General features: G+C 38.4%; 2 non-coding genes across 2 annotated transcripts; one reads left to right on the top strand and one right to left on the bottom strand.

Annotated features, from left to right (window-relative positions):
* The first annotated feature begins 257 nt into the window (after positions 1 to 257).
* On the top strand, positions 258 to 363 carry LOC141662193 (small nucleolar RNA R71). The gene has a single exon (XR_012550318.1). It is a non-coding gene; the product is annotated as a small nucleolar RNA R71 (small nucleolar RNA).
* A 13,229-nt stretch (positions 364 to 13,592) lies between these two features.
* LOC141662924 (small nucleolar RNA R71) lies at positions 13,593 to 13,699 on the bottom strand. Its single transcript, XR_012551025.1, has one exon. It is a non-coding gene; the product is annotated as a small nucleolar RNA R71 (small nucleolar RNA).
* Positions 13,700 to 16,063: the final 2,364 nt, after the last annotated feature.

Here is a 16,063-nt window from a genome sequence, read left to right as displayed (position 1 = left end):
AATCCACCTTCATCGTCAAAGCCTTAAGCTGAGCCGCTATAGCAGTAGCTGTATCTAACTCCAGAATTCCTACTACCTTGCCTTGATATAGTCTCTGAGTAGGATTCTAGTATCCATTAGCAGCCATCAGTTCAATCAATTCAGAAGCTTCATCGTAGCTTTTAGCCCACAAGGCTCCTCCTGATGCTACATCAAGCATGGGTCTAGAAGTAGCACCCAAACCATTATAGAAATAGTTAATGATCATCCAATCAGGCATCCCATGGTGAGGACACTTTCTAAGCATTCTTTGTAACGATTCCAAGCCTCACATAAAGATTCTCCAGATTGCTGAGCAAATTGAGCAAGTGCGTTTCTGATTGCAGCAGTCTTCACCATAGGGAAGAATTTGGTTAGGAACTCTTGAGCAAGATCCTCCCATTTGGTGATAGACCCTGGTGGTAGAGAATATAACCAACACTTTTCTTTATCCCGGATAGAGAATGGGAGAAGCCTCAACTTAATAGCATCTTCAGAAACTCCATTGAACTTGAAAGTGTCGCAGATCTCGATGAAATCTCTGATGTGCATGTTGGGGTCTTCTGTCGGACAACCCCCAAACTGAACTGAGTTCTGTATCATCTGAATCGTGCTCGACTTGATCTCAAAGGTTTTACCCGAGATGGTTGGTCGAACAATGCTAGACTGAATATCATTAATCTTTGGTTGAGAGTAGTCCATCAAAGCCCTCGGATTTGCTTCTGGTTCTCCCATTGCAATAAGTTCTTCTTCTTCCTTCTCAACTAAGATTTCTTCTTCAACTTTCTCCTTGACTACTACTTCTTTCTCAGCTTGATCCAGTGTTCTCTTACGAGAGCGAGAACGCGTATGTATACAAGCTCGCTAGAGTACCTGGAACACGATAAGGAAATTAGTAAGTAACAATATCTGAGCCACTGAACTTTAACGACCAATGATGATAAACACATAAACTAAAAATTAACACTGAAGTCCCCGGCAAGCGACACCAAAAACTTGTTAGGGCTAGAACACGCGTTAATATTCACGCAAGTATACATGATCGCAAGTAATATAGAATTAATTCTAGTTCATTCCCACAGGGACTAGTTCAGGTTAATTTTAATCAATGTAATTATGCAACAATGGTATGGTTATTATCCAATGCTAAGACGAATAACAAATTAAGATTGTTTTAACTACCCTTAACTAAGAGATTATACTAAAGAACATTAACTAAGAGAATTAAGAGAGTTGAATACTATATGAGACAAACATGGGATTCTAACTTCATTAAATACTTCATTTAATAGCCTTTTCGTTCTTAACCTTAGCATGCAATGTTGATGACACTAATCAGATAACACGAAACTAATAAACGCCAACTTTCGTTGTACGAATATCATACTACCAGACATCCACAAAAGAGATAGAAGCTGAATAGATGCCAATTATATTGAGACCCTATATGTCTATAGAATTTGACAACATAATGGTTTAATGCACAAGTTATCTATCGTGATTACATATGGCAAGTAAGATGGGTAAAATTACCTACGAATCATGCATATCAAATACATGTACCTATGCTAGCATGGCAAGTTCTAAACCCTTAAATTCACTTTTGCTTCGCTAGAGATTAACACGCTATCTTATAAGTTCGTGACGCTCATAAGATGAATAAGCACAACCAATTCTAGGATATCATACAATCACCATACACTAAGGCATCGAAACAAATTAACTAAAGAAATCCATGAATAAATCCACTAGAACCCCAAGATAACGATTATCCCATAATCAGACTCATCATCAACGTGGGTTCCGATGAAAGCATGGTATAATAAACGTAGTTTTTATACTGAATAAATAATAAAACCAAGTATGAAACAAGAGTATAGGTTCACAAGTAAGAAAACTAGCATCCAAAGTTACAACTTAAAATAAAGAATCACAAGAATAAACTATATCCTCTTCGCCTTGGTTGAATTGTGCTCTACGGTCTTCTTACGCCTTCTCCTTAAGCTCTGGTATGTGTTGTTATGAAAAATGAACATAAGTTATGTTTATATAGCAGCCCATGCAGAGTAGAAGTCTTCTGGATCAAAATCAAAGTAGATGCATGATTCTTTGAATTTGACCCGACACGGCCGCGGGCTTCATCTGCGCGGGCGCGCTGCACTTCTATAATCCTAGCGCGACCGCGCGCTACTACAGCGCGGGCGCGCTGACTCTCTGGAGAAATTCCTGAATTCTGCTTTTCTTGTCGATTTGAGTTGGTCTTTTCGTGAGCAATCTTCTTGACACCATCCTAACACTATATTAGCATCAAAACCATGCTAGATCACCTGAATTTCTGCTAAATGCCTGAAATGCAAAAACACTATAAAACACGTTAAAAACACCAACAACTCGAGTACAAAACAACAATTCAAAACTTTACGGAGCGTCATAAGATGACATAAATGCCACTCAACAGTGATGTATATAGATATGCATATCTAGTGATAAGTGCATGATAATTGTTAGCAAATCTTGCGATATATTGAAACATGTTGATATATATATGTATATATATATGTATGCCTGTCTCAAAATCTTGATATCTCATTATCAGTCCAATTGTTTATAAACTGCATAATACCTATGCTAGAGATAGCTATACTTTGCGTATACCCTTAGTCTAGTGTTTACGAGCTGAACTTTTATTTTCAAACGGGGAGACGATGTTCCCGAGTATATTATATAGTTTTCAAAATTATTGATCGGATGATAATTATTTGATAGTTTCTATATTATAAATGAATATTATTTTCGAATATTCATTTAAGATCTTATTTATGATTAAATATTATTAATAAATATTACTTTAATTATTCGAATAAAGTTCTAACTGATAGATATTTTATTATTTATTAAATGAATATTATTTTCGAATATTTATTTAAGGATGTATTTTAAATATTTTATTTTATTATATCCTTTAATCAATGATTATTTGAGGAATATTATTGGAATATTCTTTCTATATTTTCAAATGAGTTTGATTAACGATTTAATTTTTTAAAATCATTCATTTCCTAAAACTGTTTTCTAAAAATGTTTTCAAATTCTACCAAATGATTTCAAAAGTATAGAGCGGATCTCAAAACCGTTTTCAAATTTAAATCTTTCCTTTCGAAAGGGATTTAAATACTCGTTCAAAATATAAGGGATCCAACTCAGTGTCATATTTTATTTTCGCAACACGTTTGGGGAATTGATAAAGAAAGTTTTGATACTTGCCCACATTCGGGAAGTAGTTGATTATATAAAATCGTACCTATCAACGACTTATTATACGCTCGGGGAATGTCGATTAGTTGCGAATTATAATTATAAGGATAGGATTCTTCAAGGAACTGGAATGGTCCGGCACCTTGTGTGCCAGAGTGAGTGTAAGAGGCTGCGAGGCAGTCCATTAAAGTATAGGAGGTTATGGAACAGTCTAGCATATCGCCCTCGTGTGGCTTGGGTGATGACCCAACGGAATTCTTCCTTTTAATAGTAGAGAATTATAGAGAGTGGTACATTTACTGATCAGCAAAGGTATCACGTTATTCCAGTGGTTTCCTTCTTCTAAATATATTTGAACAAAACCTTGTGTCTACTTTCACATAGGGGTTCGAAAGAGTTTCTTTTCAAACAAATGAGTTTTTATACAAGTTGTTCCTTGTATCTTGATCGATATACGATGAACTTTTGAAACTGATTTTTCTTGAACAACAATGATTTTCAAGTGAGTTTTATGAGATAATATATATAAGTATTTTGTAGTATCTTGTAACTTTATCTTTTAAACTTATATATTAGATATGATCATCTTATTCATGATAGATCTTCAGAAAGTTATCTATTCATATACTTTACTTTATGAAACACTATATATTATCTTGCGAGCTGTAATGCTCACTCTTCCTTCATTTCTTCATCACACAACAACAGTTAGGAAGGATGGCCATACTAAAGTAGACCCAACGCAAGAGCATGGGAAGCGTCCCGCATCTTTCCGTTGATATCATAGTTTCCATTGCTGCAGAGGTAGATCTATCTGTAGATCAGACATTCTACTTTTGGGAATTAAAATATGTATAACTATAACTTATGTTGGATAATGGCAAGAAACTGTAAACCTATTAAGTAATCATTTTTGGTTTGTAATAACTCTTAACTTATGGATTTCAACGACTTTACTTATTTCAATTTCATCTCTGAGACCAAAACGTGTTGTTGTGTGTGTATTATTGTGAGGTCACAACATGCGGTTATTTATTTTAATTTAAATTAAGTGATATTAATGGAAAGAAAGACCATGACGACCCGGATCCCCGACCCCAGATCTGGGGGTGTTATAGATATGGTATCAGAGCTAAGAATTATAAACCTCAGAGATGCCGCGATGATATATTAATAAATTCATAAAGATAATAAAAACCCTTGCCAAGTTCATAGTCGGGCTACTTAAAGTAACACTGACAGTTAAAACCTTTACGGAAACTATTATAAGTATCATGATAGTAACTTAGCTCGTTTAATGTGTAGGAGCACGAGGTAGAGGACCTAGAGATGTATGAGCAGGAGCACGATGAGGCATTGCTACGTGCTGAGAATCAGGTTGAGCCTGATGACGATGTTGCTGAGGAGGACCCCTTCGAGGATACTGAGCCCTTTATTATTAAGGAGACTGATGAGGAGGATCCTATGGAGGACACTGAGCCACTTGCTGATGTGGATGAGGAGTAGGACCCCTCGGAGGAGACAGATCCAGAGGTTATTGAGATTTCTGATTATGAGGACCCGTAGGAGGTCCCATAGGCTGAGGATGTTGAGACCCCTGCTGAGGAGCCGGTTAATGCTATTGTGGAGTATACTGGTACCCAGCTACCCTCACTCCCTATGGTCAGAGCCCCTACCCCTCCACTACTACCCTTGAGTCCCTATAATGATGGCTCCGAGACTCTTACTCCAGAGCCCATGTAGACTGAGGATGCACCCCTAGAAGATCCAGATTCCCCACCCCTCAACCCTGCTCATAGGTAGTCCTTGTTTGTTCACGACTTTGTTCAGGACAAATTGAGTTCACAGTTGGCCGTTGCTGAGGCCAGGTTAGACGAGGCCAGGAGGGAGGCAGAGGCAGAGAGAGCTCGAAGGCATGCACCTATTCATGAGACGAGAGCTACTACACCTCGATCTTTGAGGAGAGAGCTGACTGGGATCGAGCTTATGGCTCGTGCGAGGCTCCGATCACTTCATGGAAACAAACATGGCAGGATATTTGGGAGGCAGGTTGATGACATTTCTTGACATGCGAAGGAGAGATTATGTGAGTTGACCCGCTCTTGTGATTGATTCAGGATCAGTGATGTAGTAGTCTAGTCGTCTAGTTATTAGAGGCCATAGTCAGAGCCAATTTTCCGGGATATTTGAGTTGTCTATAATATCCCTTTCTCTGACGAGAAAGATAGACTTATGTATTTCACTTTTGGACAAATAACTGTAGCACTGTTGTACTTTTAACCAGATTGGATTATGTATTTCTCGCATTATGTATATATTTGTTTCCTTTCAGTTCAGTTCAGTTCCTTGGTGACAAGATCACTATTTTATCTTTATTATTTATGCACCTCTTGTGATTAGAACTCTCATATTACATAGAACTGTGAGATACGTTCTCAATATTGTAGCGACTGTGCGCGGTACAATCTTATATGTATGATTGTGACCTAACTTTGAATTTTCCAAAATTTATCAGTATCATGCCGCCAAGAAGAATTGGAACTAGGGCAAACCCTGGGTTTGAGGACTAGGGGAACTATAACCAAGATGGTAGAAACCAAGGACATAGTGAAGAGGAAGATGAGGATTATGTTGAATAGGATGACTCCCAGTATGGTGCGGAGGAGGAAATATTTGATATTGGAGGATTTGAAATAGATACTGGAGAGGGAGAAGTTGAGGTTGAGCAGTAGGTAGCGAACCCATGCATGGATCCCATGGGGCAGTTCATGCAACTATTAAGGCAAAACTTGGAATGTCAACTGAACCCACCCCCTCAAGAAACCAACAATATTGTGGCAAACTCTTTCAGGGATTTTATGTGACGGCCTCAACCCCGGGGTCAGGAGTTGACGTCATCCTCAACATAATAACCAACATAACATAATCCATTTTAATGATAAAACATAATCACAACCCCTCTTACCAAGATCTTTTCCAGGTTTTAAGTATGACTTATGTTATAATTACTTACAAAACTAACTCATTACAACCACCTTGACAATATTATCTTAATACAGCAACTCAACAGACCATTTTTGGTTTGACACAACTACCTCAGAGGAGCCTGACACGGAAGGAACTGGAACTCTGTCCTTACTACCACGGAAGAATCTCCTATGGTATCTGCAATACATATATAAAACAGTTTGCAAGGGTGAGCAATCAATTGCTCAGCAGTACCACTATATGAATAATAATCAAAAACAGTTTATGCTAAACATTTATAGGAACAGAAATCATAACTCGTTTATAGAAAACAAGTAAAACAAGTGAAAACAGATGAAAATCGATGAAAACTAGATATCAATAGCTAGCATGCTCTATAAAACATCTCATTAATTGTGCTGTGTAAATACCAGAGTTCAATTTTAGCATGCTACTTATATTTTCAAATCTTCCATTCCACTACAGGAACCATAAAACCATTTGTCCCGTTACGGGGACCCAAAACCATTTGTTCCGTTACAGGAACCATAAAATCTCGCTCAGATATAAAAGTATTGGATGATCCCTGGTGAGATAGCTGATCAGGCTATCTCCATAGGACGACTCTCTTGGCCCTCCCATGAAACTTGTTCCGGAACTCAGAGACTAGCTAGGTCCCTGTCATGCTGGGCTGGTGGTTATAATAGGGTGCACAACCACTTTGCCTCTTACGCTATCTTCCTGGCCGTTACGAGCCCTTGCGCACGCTCATCCAATTATCTGATCAAGTTTATCCAGTTTCCAAACCACTTACCTATCTCTTTTCAAAACAGTTCTATCACAGCACACTTTCCAAAACATTTTCATTTTATTCAAAACATAGAGATATGTATTTTCAGAAGTTACTTTTCCCCCAAAACACAAGTTAACAAAACAATTTTACCACATAGGATACGTAACTTAAAACGTTCTATTCCAGTATGTAATTTAAATCAACAATTATTCATATACTACTGAACCATAAAGATATGGTCAGGGGTACTTGCCTTGCAGAGCTTTACAACTATCTTTGATTGACCTTTGACTGACTTGGACACTCGGCTTTATCGCCTTACTATCAGACTATCCTGGATCCGACTTAACACTCAGGTCCTTCGCTTGGAACCTTACGGAGCTTGTCAACTGATCACTAGGTTATTTTTAGTCCTGTGCCAACTCTCGGGCCTTCCGACTAGAACCTACAGAGTTGAAATACCCTAGTTTAGACATTTGATTATGCTTGACATATCCTCGCTATCAACCTACCCGTACGTTAACAAAACCCGACTCGTAACATACACATTATTATAATACACATATTAGTTAGGGTTCACGAAAATCGGTTCGGTGTTTGTTTTCAGAAAATATGTATACTCGTCATTGTACAAAATTAGGGTTATTGGTTTTATCAAAATATTTCACCACAACATACAATCAGGTTTCGTATAAAAAATATGTACATATATTTATATATATTCGCTCGACATCCCGATATTTATCGGATACGCTCTTGTATTTCCGTAACTGATTTCCCGGAAATCGGGCAACACCTCCTTTATTTATCGGACTATCCCGTCGAACAATTCGACGTCAAACTAATTAACAACAACCAATCACAATCCAATTGCACAAATCCCAACCACCGATTTAAACCAACTTATTATTTATTATTATCCGTATTTTTATAATTTTATTCGTAGGACTCAGATTGTATCATCATAGTCCACCGTCAGCTCAACGAGGCTCATCGCCGACGATGATAAAACTCGCGGGTTTTCGATTATATTGAACGTCCTTCGTGAATTCCATCGATAATTATTATAATCCCGCACAAAATATTTTATTTCATGAATTATCAATCAACTAATTAGTTTACTTCAAAAATTAAGTAAATTAATCGAAAGAACGTAAATCAATTACGCATATACAACCACGGCAACAACCAGAGAATCGTCCCGCTACCAACACGCGCAACACGCGCGGTAGCGGTGATAAATCACCGGAAACTAAAAAAATGGCAACAGAAGCGGCCGGACCCGACATCACAAACAGGGAAACAGGGGTATGTAAATACACAGACGCAAACCACACGCCACAACAATCACCTCTCCGGAAAAGCGAGGGAAGTCGGCGGCGACGAAATGGAAAAGGACAGGGGCGGCCAGAAACTCACCACAACGGGAAGAATTGAGGGAAAACAAAGGAAAAAAGAGAGAATAGAGGAAGAAGGGAGAGATTCAAGAGAGAGATTTCGATCGACGGAATTAGGTATTTACAATTATCCTAATCTGATAGATCAGTCCTGTATTAACCCGAATACGATACCACCATTAACCATTTAACGAACCATTCACGGGAATTAAAACCCAAAAATTATGAAAATACTTTATCAAATATCGCAAATAATTAAAAGTTATTTAAAAATAAATTTTCATAATTTTGAACTCATTTTTGAAATGCAACTTGTATCCGCATTTAACAATTACACGAAACAACGCGCGGGTCGAATTAATCCCAAAAATCTTCAAAATAATTTTAAAATTCTCAAAATATTCCAAACTTAATAAAATATGACTTTTGTAATTTTTAAAGAATTCTTGAATTAAATACTGATTTTACAATTAAATGCAATCATAAAATCATTTAAGATAAATAATCAATAAAATATTAATTTCCAAATTTTATAAAATCCTAAAAATAATAAATAAAATTATGAAGCAATAAAAATGATTTTTGAGATTATCCAAGTATTTATGAAAATAAATCCTGGACATAATCACCTTTAAATACAAGAACAAAACAACACAACTTCACAACTAATTACACAAATAATCCTCGAACACCAACAATCACATATGATTAATAACAAAATAATATCCAGCTGACTGAACCCATACACATATTTTATTTATTTAATTATTCAATAATTACACATTTAAATAATAAAAATATACGAGTCTTTATATTTAAGTCCCTTAAGCCCCCTGAATTCCACGGATCAGCCGACCCAGTTAAGGCAAGAGCATGGCTAAATGAAATGGAGAAATCCTTTGAGATTCTGAGTACCGATGAGGCACAAAAGACTGTATTCGCTAATTACCTTCTGAAGGGAGAGGCCAACTACTGGTGGAAGGCCAAGAAAAACATTGAGATAGAAGCACAAGGAAAGAGAGAAGAAAGGAATAAAGAGAAAGAACATAAGTATGGGTAGGGGTTTCGCAGGAGGTAACTTTCCAAATAGGTTTAACCGAGGAGCGGTGTCCCTACTAGGGAGGAGTGCTGGGTTTAGACAACCCATGAGTGTGATTGTGAGCCAGAGCGGCCGAAAATTAGAGGTGTCTCATTCCAACCAATCTCGACCCCCATTACCAATATGTAACACTTGTGGAAGGATGCATTTCAGGGAGTGTAAAGGGAAGCCGATAACCTATTTTAAGTGTGGTCAAGATGGTCACTATTCAACCAAGTGCACTTTGTCAACCCCCACCGTCATCCCAACCACCACTTGTCATTGGTATGGACGCCCGAGTCATTGGAAGAGGGAATGCTCAATGAACAAACCAGCGGCTTCAAGAGCGAGCCGGGCTGCTTCCAATAAGCCACCTATTGCAAGGACTTTCAACATGACAGTTCAGGATGCCATGAAATACTTAGATGTGATAGCCGATACCCTCTCTCTAAATTCAGTCAGTGCAAATAATATATTTGGTACAGGATTAACTAAATCTTTTATATCGAGGGACTTTACACATAAATTAAGACTTAAAGCTGAACTCTTGATAGAATCCTTACAAGTAGAAATAGCCAACCATGAGGTTATGCATATTAACCAGATTCACCCCGCCTGCGAGTTATGCATAGGTGAACAATCTTTTAGTGTCGATTAGATTCCTTTTAAATTAGAGGAATTTTGCATAATTTTGGGAATGGACTGGCTATCTAGCAATGATGTTCAGATAGAGTGTAAAGGGAAGAAAGTTAAGTTGAATATCCCAGGGAAGAAATGAGTTATATTTAGAGGGAAGAGACAGACGCAAAACATTTTGACCATGGTCCAGGCCAAGAAGATGCTACGAAAAGGAAATGAGGCTTACTTAGCCTATATGGTGGACACGTAGAGGGAGGTGCCCAACTTGTAAGACATCCTGATAGCTAACGAGTTTGAAGATGTAATCCGACAAGACCTTCCAGGATTACCGCCCGGTAGAGTGAATGAATTCGTTATTGAGTTGGCCTTTGGGACGACGCCAATTTTGAAGGCACCATACCGGTTAGCCCCATTAGAAATAAAGGAATTAGCTACCCAATTGTAGGAACTATTGGAGAAGGGTATGATAAGACCTAGTGTGTCTTCTTGGGGAGCACCCGTATTGTTTGTTAAGAAGAAAGATGGGAGCATGAGACTGTGCATCGACTACCGAGAGTTGAAAAAGTTAACCATAAAGAACAGGTTACTGTTACCAAGAATAGATGATTTGTTCGACCAGTTTAATGATGTTGTCTACTTTTCCAAGATTGACCTGAGAACATAATTCCATCAACTAAATATTAAACCTGAAGATATTCCAAAGACTGCGTTCTGTACTAGGTATAGGCACTACGAGTTCTTGGTGATGTCCTTTGGATTAACCAACGCCCCAATGACTTTCATGGATCTAATGAATAGAGTGTTCAAGAAGTATTTGGACAAGTGTGTGATAGTTTTTATTGATGATATTTTGATCTACTTGAGGATCGAGGCAGAACATGTAGAGCATTTGAGGATAGCTTTAGGAATACACATGGAGGAACAGTTGTATTCCAAATTCTCGAAGTGCAAATTCTTGTGAAATAAAGTACAGTTTTTAGGACACGTGATCAATAAGGAAGGAGTATTGGTCGACCCCTCCAAGATAGAGGCGGTTTTAAATTGGGAAAGGCTAACCACACCCACATAGGTAAAAAGTTTCATAGGATTGGTCGTCTACTACCAGAGGTTTCTTCAAGATATTGTGGAGATCGCAGCCCCTTTAACCCGACTTACTCGTAAGACAAGAAGTTCCAATGGACAGAGAAATATGAGAACAACTTCCAATAATTGAAGAAAAGATTGGTGAAGGCTCATGTGTTGGCATTGCTGGACGAAAAAGGAGATTTTATGATATATAGTGACACTTCGCACAAAGGATTAGGGTGCGTGCTGATAAGTGGCATTTTATACCACTTAGAACGTCTTATAATGGCTTGAATTGGTGTCTTGAAATCAAGTATTTTGTGTATTTGATGCATTTTTCTAGTGTTTATGCATTTCAGGGTATTACTTGCGTTTGTGGAGAGATTTCATCAAGAATAAGCCTTGGCATGTGTTTGGCATTGCAAGTGGGAAGATAGGAGCAGAATGCAGCAAAGAACAGGAGCAAAAATAGAGCATTTTCCAGAAGGGGTCTGAGCGCCCGCTCAGCTCTGCTGAGCGACCGCTCAGGATGCTGAGCGCCCGCTCAGGAATGCTGAGCGCCCGCTCAGGAATGCTGAGCGGCCGCTCAGGGACGGAAATTTAAAATAATTATTTTAGACTCCTAATTTTGTTAAGCTTCCAACTTCTGAGATAGCTGGGTTTTGTGGGACTCCTATATAAGTAGTTTTCAGAGACGTTTCACTCAAGTGTTGAATTGTAGTATTAATCGAGAAGCGAGGAGATAAGGAAGAAGACCGTTTTAGAAAATCGGAACGAAGATGAAGCATATTTTCTTGTGATTCTTTATTTTGTTGTAACGTTGGATGCTAGTTTTCTTTACTTTGAACCTATTTACTCTTGTGACGTACTCTGGTTTAATATAAGTAGTTTTAGTTATTATTCTCGTGTGTTATTATCATGTTTTCATATGAACCCATGGTGACGATAAGTTCTATCATGGGCTAATCGTGATCATGGGGTCGTTACAGATTTATTATGGAATTCTTTAGTTAGTTGTTTAATATCTTAATGTGTGATGATGGTATGATATCTAGTATTGGTTGTGCTTATTCATCTTATGTGCGTCGCGAACATGTAAGATAGGGTGTTAATCTCTTGTGAAGCGACGGTGGATCTTGAGGTTTAGAACTTGCCATGCTAGCATAGGTTCATGTATATGTATGCATGATTAGTGGGTAACTCTAACCGTTTTACTTGCCCTGTGTAATCATAAGGAATAACTTGTGCTTAAATCGTTATGTTGTCAAATTCTGTAGACATATAGGATCTCAATATAATTGATGCCTATTCAACTTCTATCTTAATTGTGGATGCTTGGTAGAATGGTATTAGTACAATGAAAGTTGGCTTTTATCAGTTTCGTGTTGTTCGATTAATATCATCACCGTTACATGCTAAGGGTAATAACAATAACTATTGAAGGAAGTAGTAATGAAGTTGTGAACTCATGTGTGTTTAATATTGTTAATTCAAGTGTCAATTAAGTGCTTAATTCTCATAGTTAATTGTAGTCAATAATTAGTTAATCAAATCTAAGTGTTATTATCTTAACATTGAGAAGTAATTATACATTGGTGAGTGAGTGTTAATTGAACATAATTAGTCTGAGTCTCTGTGGGAACGAATAGAAAGTATTCTATATTACTTGCGAACGCGTATACTTGCGTGTATAATTAGCGCGTATTTCCGCCCTAACAAGTTTTTGGCGCCGCTTCCGGGGACTCGGCGTATTTTTTTAGTTTATGCACTTACCATCAGTGGTCATTAGGACTCATTGATTAAGACGTGTTACTTATTGTTTCCGGTTGTGTTTCAGGTACTTTAGCGAGCGTTTATGCAAACACGTTCTCGCACTCGCAAAAGGACTTTAGATATGGCTGAGGAGACAAACGAAGTTCTTGGTATTCCGGAGAAGATTGATTTTAAAGATTCGGATACAGAAAGTGAGCAAAAAGAACCAGTAATCATGGGTGATCGTATAGTTCCGGCAGATCCAGCTCTTATGGACTTTTCTCGGCCTAAAATTGATGATATTCAGTCAAGCATCCTTCACTCGGCTATTCAGGCTAACACTTTTGAAATCAAGACGGGCACTATTCAGATGGTGTAGAATTCTCTTTCTTTTGGAGGTGCTGCTACTGAAGATCCCAACATGCACATCAGGAATTTTGTCAAGATCTGTAGTACTTTCAAATATAATGGTGTGACTGATGAGGCTATCAAGCTGAGGCTTTTCCCATTCTCACTGAGGGATAGAGCTAAGGACTAATTACATTCTGAAACAGCTGGGTCCATCACTACTTGGCAAGATCTTGTGCAGAAGTTTCCGGTGAAGTTCTATCCAATGGCGAAAACTGCGGCTATGAGGAGTGCTCTTACTTAGTTTGCGCAGCAACCCACAGAATCTATGTGCGAAGCTTGGGAGCGCTACAAGGAGATGTTGAGAAAGTGTCCACATCATGGTATGCCTGATTGGATGGTGATCACTGGTTTCTATAATGGTTTGGGGGCCCAATCTCGGCCCATGCTCGATGCAGCAGCTGGAGGCGCCTTGTGGGCCAAAAGCTATACTGAGGCTTATAATCTTATTGAGACGATGGCTGCAAATGAGCATCAAAACCCAACTCAAAGGATGATGCCTGGGAAGGTAGCAGGTATTCTGGAAGTTGATGCAGCTACAGCTATTGCAGCGCAGCTCCAAGCGCTGTCCATGAAGGTCGATTCTTTAGCCACCTATGGAGTCAATCAGATAGCTATGGTCTGTGAGCTTTGTGCAGGTTCTCATGCTACGGATCAGTGTTCTCTTATTAATGAATCTGTTCAGTATGTGAAATATTATCACCGACCGCAGCAGCCTGTGCCAGCTACTTATCATCCTAACAACAGAAATCATCCAAATTTCAGTTGGAGTAATAATCAGAATGCTATTCAGCAACCATATCAACAAGGCATAAGTAAACAGTTTAATCCACCTGGATTCCAGAAACCACATCATTATGCTCAAAGGCAATAATATCCTCAACAAGGAGGTGCAGCTCCACCTTCTAGTGCTGATTTCGAGGAACTCAAGCTGTTGTGCAAAAGTCAGGTTGTTTCTATCAAGACCTTGGAAAATCAAATCGGTCAAATAGCCAATGCAGTGCTCAATCGTCAACCTGGCACACTTCCTAGTGATACTGAAGTGCCAGGCAGGAAGGAAGCTAAAGAGCAAGTCAAGGCTATTACCTTAAGGTCTGGAAAAGTTGCTGATGCTGAAAAAGCAAAAGACGGAGAAGCTGAAGTTGGTGATGAAGAAGCTAAGCAAAAGGAGAAAGTGGCGGAACCAAGGAAGACTACTGTTGAACACACTCTGCCTGAGGGTAATACAGGGGAGAAACATCTTTATCCTCCACCACCTTTCCCTAAGAGATTGCAACAACAAAAGCTGGATAAGTAGTTTGGTAAGTTTCTGGAGGTGTTCAAGAAACTTCACATCAATATACCTTTCGCTGAGGCTCTGGAGCAAATTCCTAGTTATGCGAAATTTATGAAGAGTATTCTTTCAAGGAAGGTGAAACTGGATGACCTTGAGACCGTTGCTCTAACGGAAGAGTGTAGTGCTGTGCTGCAACAAAAATTACCTCCAAAGCTTAAAGATCCAGGGAGCTTCACCATTCCATGTACCATTGACAAGTTGTCTTTTTACAAGTGCCGGTGTGATTTGGGAGCAAGCATCAATCTGATGCCGTTGTCTATCTTCAAAAAGTTGAATTTGCCTGATCCAAAGCCCATGTCACACCCCAACTTAAACAACAAATTAAATATAACTATTACAACATTTAATAATAAATAAACATACCCAAATCCAAGATCTTACAGTTTAGGGTTTGGAACAGCCCAACACTACCATCTATTACAACTGATTTTAAATATCGAGTCCTCACACAAACTACTATCACTTATTCTACCTGAGCTCGAACATAGGCATCAACATCACAGGTCTTACGGGCAGTCTGCTTGAATCTAACCATAGCTGCTAGCTGTAATATCAGGGTAAAGCAAGGAGTGAGCCAAATGCTCAACAAGTGCTAAACAATACGATACAAAATGTAATAACCCCAATTTTTGGGAAATTTTTGAAACCCTTATGAATAGTGTTTTTGCTGAATGAGAAAACTTTTCATGCCACACTATGTAGGGGTTCTGATATGGATATTCTGAGATTTTATTAGTACTTTATAAGGGATATAAGTGTATGTAAAGATCGTCAGAATCCAAATCCGAACACTTTGATTTTTCCCGGAAATACACTAGATACGGAAAGATTTGAGAAAAAGGTAACAGGATAAAAAGGATTTAAATTAAAGGATTATAGGAGAGGATCATAAAAGGAATATAATATATTGAGAAAGGTTAAGGGAACCTAAGTAATAAGATCCCGGGTATGATCCTTCAAACGATAAACGAAAATGAAAGTTAAGCGAACCGTATAACAGATCAGCGGTCATTAGGCAAACAATTAGGAAGTTAATCAAAGGGATTAGAGAGGATGATGTCACCCAACCAATGAGAAGAGGACAAGGAGGGGAGGATGACATCATGAGGATGATGCAAGCATGACATAAGAGGGAAGGAAATGTGGTGGAATATTAACCACACAAAGTCAAGGCTACAAAGGGAATTAACCAAAAAACAAGACAAAAAGCAACCAACCAAGCAAAACAAATCACAAAACACCAAACCTTCCATTTCTTCATGAAGCTCTCGGCTTCTTTCTTAAGAATTGGGAAGTCCAAGCTCCTCCACTTGCCATTTTACAAGGTAATTATCCTAGCTTCTCCTAGTTAAGTT

This window comes from Apium graveolens, chromosome 5 (assembly GCF_009905375.1).
Source record: "Apium graveolens cultivar Ventura chromosome 5, ASM990537v1, whole genome shotgun sequence".
Lineage (NCBI taxonomy): Eukaryota > Viridiplantae > Streptophyta > Magnoliopsida > Apiales > Apiaceae > Apium > Apium graveolens.
Note: the sequence above shows the minus strand (reverse complement) of the source record. Positions and strands in the feature narration are given on the sequence as shown.